The following is a 13,583-nucleotide window of genomic DNA, read 5'->3' as shown; positions in this document are numbered from 1 at the left end:
GAGGCGTGTGGAATGCCAAAAGACAATTTTGACCTGTTTGCTCGGCCATTTGCCTTTTCCCATTTGAGGGTCTCAGATTGTATCTGCACTTTTGCAAAAGATTGTGGTGCGAAAAATCCAGGTGCCCTGACCTCAACCAAATTGCGAAAGCACATTGCAACCCTGTCAACAGTATTTAACTTAAATCTTCAGATTTGACAAAACTCTTAGCTGAATGATCCTTTTTGTGATGCCCTAAACTGGGCTCAATGCATTAAAGTAGCCTGAAGAAAAGACATGACTTTTGAAAAGTAAGAGCATATTCTTCCAGTGAGATGATGGGCTGGACTTCCTCTGGTTAACGTTTTTCTCACCTCTTAAAGAGTCAATTCACATGCAACACAAAAACAGAAGTGCAGATACACAGAGTGAACACTGAAGTACAGAGACTACAGCATTGACTCAGTGTAACAGAAAATTAGAAAACTGTGTTAGAAAATTAGACAATGGAGAAACTGTGCTTGAGAGAGGTGAGCTGAACAGAGTAGAGAGAGTGGAGATGATGGTGGATATTTATGAGAGTGCAGATGCTGTAATAGTCCCAGATGCCAATGCAGAGAGAGATGACGCCTCCATTAAGAGAAACCCAGCAAATTAACACAGGTACTTCTTACACAGGATGAGTGTAAATATCAGTAAACTAAAAATTATTTCAGTTTCCATATGACTAGGCAACAAACAATGCCCCAGGAGGAATGTAAAGAGGTGTGAGCAATGAACAAATAATGAAGTGATTAACTAATGAACAGGTGGATGTGAGAGTGTCAGTCTGGTCTTCTTCTGGCCCCCTCAAGTGGCCAGCTCAAAACATGAAAATCTCATCCATAAACAACACACTTGCCAAGAGAAAGTGAAACCCAATGAAAACCCAAGAAACAAACAGAAAAGGGGGTGGGGGGGTTGAATTTCTAACAGAGGGAAAAGAGCAAAACAATAGTATTTTGAGACAACAGAGCTGTCTGTGTGTATTTATGGTCATTCAGGAGAAACTAAGTACATTTTGGTTTAAACTGCTTTGTATGTCATTGAGGAACATCGTGAGGTAAACTTTATTAGCTTGTAATTAATTATTTGACAGTGAATAAGATTATTTTTAATTAAAGCTTATGCCAGAAGTATGAACTTGACATGGCATCGTTCACTGATCAGCATTCATATTCACAGCAAGAGTTGTAGATCTCAGCAATTCCTATGGGTGGCACTACACATCATGTACAAACATGTATATAAGTTTGGAATCACCTAGAAATGTTCATATTTTTGATGGAAACTGATACTTCCACTCACCATTGTAGCATTAAATTGATCAGAAATTACAATGACAATGTCATAATATTATCATTCTTTTTATTTCATGGAATTGTTCTATTCATCAGCCTTTGCATTCATCAAAGAATCCTCCATTTGCTACAATTACAGCTTTGTATACCTTTAGCATTCTAGTTGTCAGGCTTTGAAGATATTCAGGGGAAATTTCAGCAAAAGCCTTCTGTAGCTCTTCCCAGAGGTGAGACTGCCTTGTAGGGTATTTTTCTCTGACCCTGTGGTGAAACTCTTCCCACAAGAGCCCACTCACTCACTCTCACTCATTAAATTTTCTCCGCCATGCTGGACAGAAGGCATCAAACACTCCTCCAGCATCCTGTCCCTTGCTCTGTGTCTCACATATGTTCTCCTCCTTCATCCAAACTCTCAAACTTAGACTCATCTGTCTACAATACTCTTTCCCAGTCATCCACTGTCCAACACCTGTGTCCTTTTGCCCATTTTCATTGGCCTGTTTTAGATTTGGCTTTTTCTTTAAGGCGAACATCCCAGAGTCATCTTTTCACTGTTGTAGATGATGCTGAGATTTGGTGTTTGATGTGTAAAGAAGCAGCCAACTGAGGACCTGTGAGATATCTGGTTCTAAAACTACAGAGTCTGATGTATTTATCCTCTTGTGCAGTTGGGCATCTGTGTGGTGGAGGGTGTGTACTGGTTCAAGGGTGGTGGTTGGCCGTCGCCACGGAGTGTCAGTCAGAACACAGGAAAACAGGGCACATCTGATCCTTTAAACTCGTTTAATGGGTATTGGCATAGTCTTGACCACTTTGCAGGTTTGGAGGTATTTGTGGGTATGTGTATATGTGTGTGTGTGGTCTGAACAAAAGGCAGATATACATAATATTAGTTATACAGTGTGTTGGTAACGCTTTAATTTCATGTAAATAATAGGTTTGGCGCCCTCTTATGGCTGCAGTTTTGTTTGTTAAGCTCGTGGTCATGTGACTTCAATTTAGTAACGAACCACTTGTCTGTGAGGTACAAGCGATTTCTTCACTCGGTGGAGTTTTGGCCCACATATGTTTGTAAGTAGTCATCCTGTGTTGACAGTTTGACATTTTATGTTTTGAAATGTTTCTGATGTGAATACAACAAGTTGCTGGTTTGTATAGTTGGTTTCGAAGGTTACAAAAATTCCGTTACTAGGCTAATGATGTTAGCAATTGTGCTACTGTTTATATGGTAGATGGTAGGCTGCGCTGTCAGGCGTAAGATATACTTTGTTTCGCTGAGACAATATAACTTGTCTGCGTTGTTTGTTACCAAGAAAGAAACTGATTGTATCATTTTCTGTTTATTTCAGTTTTACAAAAAAAATAAAGAGGAAGTTTGAATCTACCCTCGCATGTTCGCTGTCTGTCTAGCTGGATACCTTCAGTTAATCTTACGTCCGGCAAGGACAGAACAGTAAAAAAACATATTACTCAGCGGACACCATCACTCGAAGACAGTTACTGTATACATTATGTCGAAGCCATCAGACATCAAATCCCACATTAAGCAGATGGAGCGCACTGAAAAGAATGTTACAGCGGAGTCTGTTACAACAAGGTCCCGTTGTTCTAGCTCATCAAAGCTATCCAGTAGGTCATCAGCAAGCGTTGCAGCGCTCAGAGCGCGTGCCAAAGCAGAGGCTGCACAAGCGCAGTTGATCTATGCGGAGCAAGAAGCAGAAGCTATGAAACAACAAGCGCAGATTCAAGCTCAACTTCATGTTCTTAAAGTAAAGAAAATGGCTGCTGCTGCATCAGCTGAAGCTGAGATCTTTGAAGCTGCAGCTCAGTACGAGGAGCCACAACACCACAAATTTGAACATCTTTCAATTGCCTCTGCAGATCATAAGCAAAGAGTCCAAGACTATGTTGACAGTCAATCAGATGCACAAAATAACCAAGTAACAAATCGATCAGCGTCAAATGCCATACAGCCGTCATCATATTACACAGGAGAAAATACAAACACAGTCGCACAACCAACTCCGCCTTATGCACCTGTTTTGAAAGAAGAAGACTTATCAGGAGGACCAATCAGCACGTATCAGGAGCTGATTCAGCAACACCTTCCTAGCAATCACCATAACTCAGAACCTGCTCCATGTGCAACAAACCCAAGTCTAGTATGCCATTATGAACCACACAGGTCATCACCACCTACCTGCCATGATGCATCAACTGTGACTGACGTAGCAAAATATTTAATGAAACGAGAGCTGGTGTCAGCCACTTTACAAAAATTTGATGACAGCCCACAAAACTACCGAGGATGGAAATCCTCCTTTTTAAATGTGACCAGAGACTTGTCTTTTTCACCTAGAGAGGAACTTGACCTTCTCATCAAATGGCTAGGGCCACAGTCGTCAGAGCAAGCGAGGAGAGTCAGCTCTGCACAAGTTCACAATGTCACAGCAGGCCTCAGACTGGTTTGGCAGCGTTTAGAAGAAACGTATGGAGCTCCTGAAGCAATAGAATATGCCCTCTTCAAGAAAATTGAAGACTTTCCAAAAATATCTGCCAGAGAGAATGGCAAGCTGAGAGAATTAGGAGACCTCTTACTCGAGCTAGAACTTGCTAAAGCAGAAGGTTACTCACCTGGACTTGCCTTCCTAGACACAGCACGTGGCATCAATCCCATAGTGGAGAAGCTACCGTATGCACTGCAAGAGAAATGGATTTCATGGGCGTCCAAGTTCAAAATGGATCATGATGTTACATTTCCACCTTTCTCTGCCTTTTCGAAATTCATACAAGAGCAGGCTAGAATTCGAAATGACCCCAGCTTCTCCTTTCTATCGGTGTGTATGGGGAAAGTTGAGAGACCTGTGAAGAACAACAACAGAACACAGATATCAGTGAGAAAGACAGATGTCTCACATGAGTCCGCAGCAAAGGAATCCGAAGAGTGTGGGGACCCGGACAAGCAATGCCCCCTCCATAAGAAGCCGCACCCTCTCAGAAAATGCCGCAGCTTCCGGAGCAAGCCTCTTGAAGAAAGAAAAGCATACCTGAAAGAGAAGAACATCTGTTTTAGGTGTTGTGCATCCACCAAACACCTGGCAAAGAACTGTACAGTTAAAATCAGCTGTAAAGAGTGTGAAAGCGACAGACACAATACGGCATTACATCCTGGCCCGGCCCCTCACGACATCAGACCACCCCCAGAGGAGGAACAGCACGGCGGGGAGCCTCAAGTGAGAGAAACCTCAACCTCGGCAACAGTGATGTGCACGGAAGTCTGTGGAGACCGGCGTAGCCCTAGGTCTTGTGCCAAGATCTGCCTTGCCAAGGTGTATCCATTAGGCCAGATGGAGAAGGCAGTCAAATTATATGCAGTCTTAGATGATCAGAGCAACCGCTCTCTTGCACGCTCAGAATTTTTTGACCTTTTCAGTGTTACAGGAGGCACAGAACCTTACACGCTCAAGACGTGCTCAGGCACTATGGAAATGGAAGGAAGGAGAGCAAAACATTTTATCATCGAGTCCATAGATGGTCATGTGAAAATACCTCTACCCCCATTGTTGGAATGTGACATGATTCCTGAGGACCGGTCTGAGATACCCTCTCCTGAGGTTGCGCAACACCATCCTCACTTAAAGGCCATTGCGCACAAGATCCCGCCCATGGACACAAAGGCACAAATTCTTCTGCTCTTAGGAAGAGACGTGCTGAGACTGCACAAAGTGAGAGAACAGCGCAACGGGCCGCAGGATGCGCCATTCGCCCAGCGCCTCGACCTCGGCTGGGTTGTTATAGGAGACGTCTGTTTGGGACGCACACACAAGCCAGCCTCTGTGATGACCTATAAAACCAACATGTTACTTAATGGAAGACCATCATATCTCAGTCCATGCGTCAACAGTATACATGCAAAAGAGAAGTTGACTGCAGACCAACTGGGTTATACCACACGAAACCACAGAGATACTTACCACAGAATCCAAACAGACAGCCTCGGTGACACAGTGTTTGTCAGGAGGGAGGATGATGAAAGGCCAGCACCTTCACTAGAGGATGAATGTTTCCTCAAAGTCATGCAAGACGAGATGTATCAAGACGAGACAAACAGCTGGGTTGCTCCCCTGCCCTTTGTAACACCCAGGCAGCGACTACCAAACAATCGAGACCAGGCTCTCAAACGGTTCTACAACCTCAGACGCAGCCTCGACAAGAGGGCAGACATGAGAGATCACTTTGTTAAATTCATGCAGAGGATCTTTGACAGTCAGCAAGCAGAGCTAGCACCTGCCTTAAAGCCTGATGACGAATGCTGGTACCTTCCATTGTTTGGAGTGTACCACCCGCAAAAGCCTGGACAAATACGGGTGGTTTTTGACTCAAGCGCCAAATACGAAGGTGTGTCATTGAATGATGTTCTCCTAAGTGGCCCAGACTTAAATAACAGTCTAGTCGGTGTCCTGATTCGGTTCAGAAAGGAGCCCATAGCCATAACAGCAGATGTGGAACAGATGTTTTACTGTTTCACTGTAAGAGAAGACCACCGCAATTACCTGCGCTTTCTCTGGTACCGAGACAATGACCTTGCAAAAGAGGTTACGGAGTATCGTATGAAGGTGCACGTGTTTGGGAACAGCCCCTCACCAGCTGTGGCGATCTATGGGCTAAGAAGAGCTGCCCAAGCTGGACAAACAGAACATGGCAAAGGTGCAAAGCAGTTCGTCACCAGGAACTTTTACGTTGACGATGGTCTGACTTCCCTCGCCACCGAAACAGATGCGATCAGTCTCCTACAAAAAACACAGATGATGTTAGCAGAGTCAAATTTACGACTACACAAAATCGCCTCAAACAGTAGCAAGGTGATGGAGGCATTCCCCAGTGATGACCTAGCAAAGGACCTCAAGGACTTAGACCTGGGGGCTGACCCTTTACCTCTGCAGCGAAGCCTCGGTCTGAGCTGGAGCCTTGAATCGGATGCCTTCACTTTTCAAGTCTCTAAGGAGAAAAGGCCCTTCACTAAGCGAGGCGTACTCTCTACAGTCAATAGTTTATATGATCCCTTAGGGTTCGTGGCACCTATTACTGTTCAGGGAAAGGCCCTCATCCGAGAACTTACCGCTGAACCATGTGACTGGGATGATCCTCTTCCACCTGCCAAAGAAAAGCATTGGAATGCATGGAAAGACTCTCTTTTGGATGTAGAGCTCTTACACATTCCCAGACCTTATGTTCCATTGTCTCTTTCCTCAGCACAGTACCGAGAACTGTGTGTATTCTCTGATGCCTCATCAATGGCAATTGCAGCTGTTGCCTATATACGAATTCTTGACAAGCAGGGACAGTGCCTCACCGGATTCGTCATGGGAAAAGCCAAGTTGGCACCAAAACCCGCACACACAATCCCACGATTGGAGCTGTGCGCGGCAGTTCTTGCTGTAGAGATGGCAGAGCTCATTTGCCAAGAGATGGATCTTGGGTTTCAAACCGTGAAGTATTATACACACAGCAAGATTGTGTTAGGATATATCCATAATACTTCACGACGGTTTTATGTCTACGTATCTAACAGAGTTTCAAGAATTAGGAAGTCCACTACTCCGACACAGTGGCATCATGTCTCAACGGACCACAATCCAGCCGACTTTGCAACAAGGCCAATAACAGCAAGCTTACTGCAACAAACAAGCTGGTTCACCGGCCCCTCATTCCTGAGGCAAGTCCAACAGTTGTCTGCACCACTGACACGAAGTAAGTTTCATCTTGTCGAACCAGAGCAGGACACAGAGATTCGCCCAGAAATCAGTGTTTTCACAACTAACGCCATCGACAGCTTTTTTGGTCCACACAGGTTCGAACGTTTTTCTTCTTGGAAGCGGCTTATACGAGGAATGGCAAAGCTCATCAGTGTAGCGAGGAGCAAGTCCAAGTCTCCAAAGCAAAACCCTGAAAATCCACAAACACAAGCCAAATTGCGGGTCATCTGGAGCGTCCAACAGTTGGCATTCAGGGATGAGGTCAGAAAACTGCAAAGAGGAGAGCAAGTCTTCAAAACAAGTCCCTTGTGGGGGCTGAACCCCTTTATTGACAGAGATGGAGTGTTGAGGGTAGGAGGCCGGATATCTTTAGCTGACCTTCCGTATGATGAAAGACACCCGGTTATACTTCCCAAGAAACATCATGTGGCAACCTTGCTGGTGAGACAGTACCACCAAGATGTTGCCCACCAAGGTCGCCACTTCACTGAAGGAGCGCTTCGCTCTGCTGGTGTGTGGATAATCGGTGCAAGGAAATTAGTCTCCAGCGTGATCTATGAGTGCGTCACATGCCGTAAACTACGAGGGAAGCCTGAGGAGCAAAAGATGGCTGATTTGCCTGTGGACAGACTTGCCATGGAGCCCCCGTTCACTAGGGTTGGCCTAGATGTCTTCGGGCCATGGAGCGTTGTCTCACGGCGAACTAGAGGGGGTACAGCAGAGAACAAACGCTGGGCAGTGCTGTTTACCTGCCTGGGAACACGAGCTGTCCACATAGAGGTAGTAGAATCCATGTCCACCTCAAGTTTTATCAATGCTTTAAGACGTTTTTTTGCCACACGAGGCCCTTCCAAAGTTCTCAGATCGGACCGTGGAACCAACTTCGTCGGAGCCTGTAGAGAGTTAAAGATCTGCACAGATGATCCCGAGATCCAAGATTACCTCAGCTCGGAAGGATGCTCATGGACCTTCAATACACCACATTCATCCCATATGGGAGGCTCTTGGGAGAGGATGATCGGCATCACCCGTCGGATCCTGGATGCATTGTTGCTCCAGTCAGGCCCCACTCGTCTCTCTCATGAAGTCCTCACCACCTTGATGGCAGAAATTATGGCGATAATGAATGCTCGCCCACTGGTTCCTGTGACCACGGACCCAGACTCTCCCTCTGTCCTGACGCCAGCAATGCTCCTCACACAAAAAGCGGGTGCTGCGCCGGCTCCCGAAGGAGTGTTTGACCTAAAAGACCTATACAAGAAACAATGGCGGTATGTTCAATGTCTCGCTGATACATTTTGGAAGCGGTGGAGACAAGAGTACCTGATAACACTCCAGTCCAGAAGGAAATGGATCAAAGACAAGTGTGATGTCCAGGTCGGAGACATTGTCTTACTGAAGGATGACCAAGCCAAACGAAATGAATGGCCCGTTGGTCTCATTGTCAAGAGCATTTCGAGTCAAGACAAAAGAATCAGAAAAGTGGAGGTTAGAGTTGTGAAGCAAGGAGCTCCACGGGTGTACTTACGTCCAGTGTCGCAGCTCGTCCTCCTGCTCCGCAAGGAACCTGTCAAGAAAGACTGATAAGAGAAAAGAGTGGTATAAAATTAATTATACCAGGCGGGGAGTGTGTTGGTAACGCTTTAATTTCATGTAAATAATAGGTTTGGCGCCCTCTTATGGCTGCAGTTTTGTTTGTTAAGCTCGTGGTCATGTGACTTCAATTTAGTAACGAACCACTTGTCTGTGAGGTACAAGCGATTTCTTCACTCGGTGGAGTTTTGGCCCACATATGTTTGTAAGTAGTCATCCTGTGTTGACAGTTTGACATTTTATGTTTTGAAATGTTTCTGATGTGAATACAACAAGTTGCTGGTTTGTATAGTTGGTTTCGAAGGTTACAAAAATTCCGTTACTAGGCTAATGATGTTAGCAATTGTGCTACTGTTTATATGGTAGATGGTAGGCTGCGCTGTCAGGCGTAAGATATACTTTGTTTCGCTGAGACAATATAACTTGTCTGCGTTGTTTGTTACCAAGAAAGAAACTGATTGTATCATTTTCTGTTTATTTCAGTTTTACAAAAAAAATAAAGAGGAAGTTTGAATCTACCCTCGCATGTTCGCTGTCTGTCTAGCTGGATACCTTCAGTTAATCTTACGTCCGGCAAGGACAGAACATACAGCATTATACAATTATAACTTTGTCACTATACAGACACATAACATTGGGCAAGCAACACAGCAAACTACACAGGGTTATGATATGTACAATCGTGCAATCAGAAATGGCATAACTGACGTACTTCTATACAAGACGGGGCGCAATACAGTTACACAGCGTAAGCTTGCATACTACACACCGGGACATATTTACATTCACGTAGAGTAGAGTTTATGCGTATTAATCGTCTCTACGCGTTATAATATTCATTTCTCAACATTACTGATTATGGTGGATGTCTGAAAATATTACTCTAAGCGTAACAACATCTAAACAATTACGCTAACTGAAAACAACTTCGGGAGGCTATCCCCGCTGTACTCGGTAGTAAGTGAGAAGTAACATGGGTAACAACGACACAAGCTTACAGCACACGGTAACAGAGAACTTCGTAAGCAAATGTACTTACTTTAAAGTCATGAACGCACACAGGAAAAGGTGTAACACTTTACTAACTACACAAGGGTAATTTAATGGCTTCTCACGATTGCCATTTGGTGTCCTGCTCTAACTTGTTTTCTCCCCTTTCGTCTTGCTGTTGTACGCTGTGCTCTGATTGGCTGATCGTCCGTATGGCTTTGCATGGACAGGGAAGGGGCCGCCCTCAGTTAAAGGGGCCGCCCTCCTTTACAATCTGTGTCTCCCTCTTCTTCTCCTGTCCTGGTTGGATTGAGTTTGCTGTCTTTTCTCAGGACAGTAGTGGATACCCTTGTGAAAAAGAAGTATACTTAAATGTGTTAGTACTATATTTGAAGTATCTGAAGAGTAATAAGAGTAGTATCTGAAGAGTGTGTTTTTGATTGAATGTATTTTAATTACATGCGCTTTAAGTATACTTCAATATGTTGTCAAAAAGTATGTTTTAAATTACTACATTTCACACTGTTCTGGATTACATTAACTGTATTTTTGACACACTGAGGTGATCTTTTAAATGGAACTTCGTTATAATGGTTACCTAAGCACATTTAAACTGTGCTTTATTGTACTCTGCTGAAGTGCACTTTGATGAAATAATGTCCTAATGTGTTAAAGCTTGTTTAAACAAATGTAAATGATCAGTTTTAGTGTATTGCTGAAGTGGACATATTTTCAATTTAACTTTTAACTTTGGAGATATATACTCACTAAATCTTTTGTTTGGCTGTGATGTTTTTTGGGGGTTTTTTGGCTGGGGAAACGTTTAGCACAATGTCCAAACATATTTTTGCATTCTTTTAAATAAAGTGTTTTTGATGGAGAGTCTTTGTTTAATGCATTTTTTCATTCACTTTTTACTCACTTCATGTCATACATACACACAAACAGGGCTGTATAAAGTACAAGTAGAAGTACTCTTACTAAAAAAAGTACTCTAAGTAGAGTTAAACTGACTGACTTTGTAAATTGTAAATGGGTGACTATTTTAGTCTTACTTAAATATCTTTCAGGAGGGATACTTTAACTTTACTTCTGTAAGCGAACTGGTGTGGGTCCAGAGAAGCATGGATGATGGCTTTGATGTGGCGAGGAGGACCAACCTTTCAAAGCACTTCATTATCGTTGGTGTGAGGGCAACCGAGCGATAATCGTTCAGAGTGCTGATGTTTGTTTTATACAGCACTGGCACTATGATGGCTGACTTCAGAGGTAGAGAAAGGTTGAAGATTCTTGTGAATACCTCAGCTGGCTGATCAGCACAAGTCCTTAAGCACCCGTCCTGGAACTCCGTCTGGGCCTGCAGCTTTACGTGGGTTGACCCTCCACAGCGTGCGCTGTTCATCAAATTCATAGTGAAAACCTGTTCATCCTCTGTGGCCGGGGCCAGGATTCTTGCACTTGTCACATTATTGCCGGTTTCAAAGCGAGCGAAGAATGCGTTGAGCTTGTTGGACAGTGTGACGTCACTGTGCGGGCAGACAGCGTTGCCCTTGTAGTCAGTGATAGCCCTGATGACTTGCTACATGCTCCTGGTGTCAGCGCTGTTGAAGTGGTCCTCTACACGCTGTATATGGATATCCTTAGCCTTTTTTATGCCTATTTTTAGGTTTGATCTGGCAACATTGTATGCTGTTGTGTCACCAGATTTAAAAGCATTGTAGCGTGCTTTTGAGAGATTTTGTACCTCTTTGGGGGACACTGGGGGACAAGCCCCTTTAATTGGCCTGAACTTGTCTTTCTCGGGAAACCGAGGTTGGCAGCATCTCAAAATTCTGTCTGCTTCTGCCAGGGCCAAATTTCAACCGTCGGCGAAGTGTGTTTCGTGGCTCGTTGGTCTAGGGGTAGATTCTTGCTTTGGATGCGAGAGGTCCCAGAATCAACTCCCGGACGAGCCCCTTTAATTGGCCTAAACTTGTATTTCTTGGGAAACCGAGATTGGCAGTGCCTCAAAATTTCGACTGCTTCTGCCAGGGCCGCTGAAATGTCAGCCTTTGGAAAGTTGTGGTTGTTGGTCTAGGGGTATGATTCGTGATTAGGGTACGAGAGGTCCTGAATTTGTCTTTCGTGGGAAACCACCTCAAAATTTCATCTGCTTCTGGCAGGGCTGCCAAAATTTCAATCTTCAGAACAATTGGTGGCTCGTTGGTCTATGAGTATGGTTCTCGCTTTGGTGGTGAGCGGTCTCGGGTTCAAACCTCCCTTTAATTGGCCTGAACTTGTCTTTCTCGGGAAACCGAGGTTGGCAGTGTCTTAGAATTTCTTCCCCTTCTACCAAGGCCGTCGAAATTTCAATCCTCGGAAGGACATGTTTCATGGCTCGTTGGTCTAGGGGTATGATTCTCGGTTAGGGTGTGAGAGGTCCCGGGTTCAACTCCCGGACGAGCCCCTTTAATTGGCCTGAACTTGTCTTTTGTGGGAAACTGCCTCAAAATTTCACCTGCTTCTGCCAGGGCTGCTGAAATTTCAACCTTCAGAACCGTGCAGTTCATGGCTTGTTGGTCTAGGAGTACGGTTCTCGCTTTGGTGGCGAGAGGTCTTGGGTTCAAATCTCAGACGAGCCCCTTTAATTGGCCTGAACTTGTCTTTCTCGGGAAACCGAGGTTGTCAGTGTCTTAGAATTTCATCCCCTTCTGCCAGGGCCACCAAAATTGCACCCTTCGGAAAACCGCGTTTCATGGCTCGTTGGTCTAGGGGTATGATTCTCGCTTAGGGTGTGAGAGGTCCCGGGTTCAACTCCCAGACGAGCCCCTTTAATTGGTCTAAACTTTTGAGGGAATCCGAGGTTGGCAGCGTGTTTATCGTTTACTGTCACAGAATTCCAGGAGCGTAATACGGAGGGTAATTAATGTACAGCCTTATTGTGATCTCTGTTTATGAGGCAATAGGATCTGACTGGTGCACTTACAGTAAGTCGCTTTGGCTAAAAGCGTCTGCTAAATACCAAATTGTAAATTGAATGTTTAGGTATCCTCAACTATGGAAGGAATGCCAACCATCGACACAGCAAAGACAGCGAGCTCTGGATCAGATGATGTAAGTAATGTCTATTAAAGAGTGTTACATTTTTAAAAAGTGTGACTTGTAGTTCCTCATATTCATCATCTCTTTTTTCATATTACTGAGTTGAGTCAAGTATTCCGAAACATCAGGCCGAAACAATGACGTCACGTCAGAGACATTTGAAGCTTCGTTCAAAAAAGCTTGGCTAAAATTCGATTAGCAAGAAGTGGCATTCGATACAGCCCCACTGAACCACCTATATTCTATTAAACACCTATCTGTGAAGCAAATTTCCCCAGACTTTTCCAAAACGTTCTGGGTTTATTTATTTTTCCAAAACTTCTCCAGGCTTGGAAATTGCTATTTTCAAATTCCATGACTTTTCCAGGTTTTTCATGACCGTACGAACCCTGTAGATACTTTTGAAATAAATATGATCAAACTTCTGTGGATTGTGGGAAATGTATTTCAGCCTTTTTATCTTTTTGTTGGTTGTTGTTAATCTCCTCATGCACTTCAATCCTCTGATCTCTCATGCTGAATGGTCTCCCTATAGCTAGCATCTCCTAGCTTGTTAGCTAACAGAAACATTACTAAACAGCACTAAAGATTTGAAGAAGTAATGGACAACAAAGAATTTTTAGCACTGTTTGGATCTCCATATTTTCTTATTTCTCACCAACTGAATGAGCAGTGGAGATGACAAAGGCAAGGGATCCGCATGAGACGTATGTTGACAACTGCAGCACTTACCATGACAGACGTAAGTTTGTTAGCTGGTGTATCAGCTAAAGCCACCTAACTTGGTCCCTGGAGAATGTTAAGTCACATGATAACATCACATGTTGTTGTTTTTTTTTGTTTT

General features: G+C 44.1%; 2 non-coding genes across 2 annotated transcripts; both read left to right on the top strand.

The window, feature by feature from the left end:
* Positions 1-12,032: 12,032 nt before the first annotated feature.
* On the top strand, positions 12,033-12,104 carry trnap-agg (transfer RNA proline (anticodon AGG)). The gene has a single exon. It is a non-coding gene; the product is annotated as a tRNA-Pro (tRNA).
* A 290-nt stretch (positions 12,105-12,394) lies between these two features.
* trnap-agg (transfer RNA proline (anticodon AGG)) lies at positions 12,395-12,466 on the top strand. Its single transcript has one exon. It is a non-coding gene; the product is annotated as a tRNA-Pro (tRNA).
* The last annotated feature ends 1,117 nt before the right edge of the window (positions 12,467-13,583 follow it).

Source organism: Chanos chanos, chromosome 11, assembly GCF_902362185.1.
Source record: "Chanos chanos chromosome 11, fChaCha1.1, whole genome shotgun sequence".
NCBI classification, from domain to species: domain Eukaryota; kingdom Metazoa; phylum Chordata; class Actinopteri; order Gonorynchiformes; family Chanidae; genus Chanos; species Chanos chanos.
Note: the sequence above shows the minus strand (reverse complement) of the source record. Positions and strands in the feature narration are given on the sequence as shown.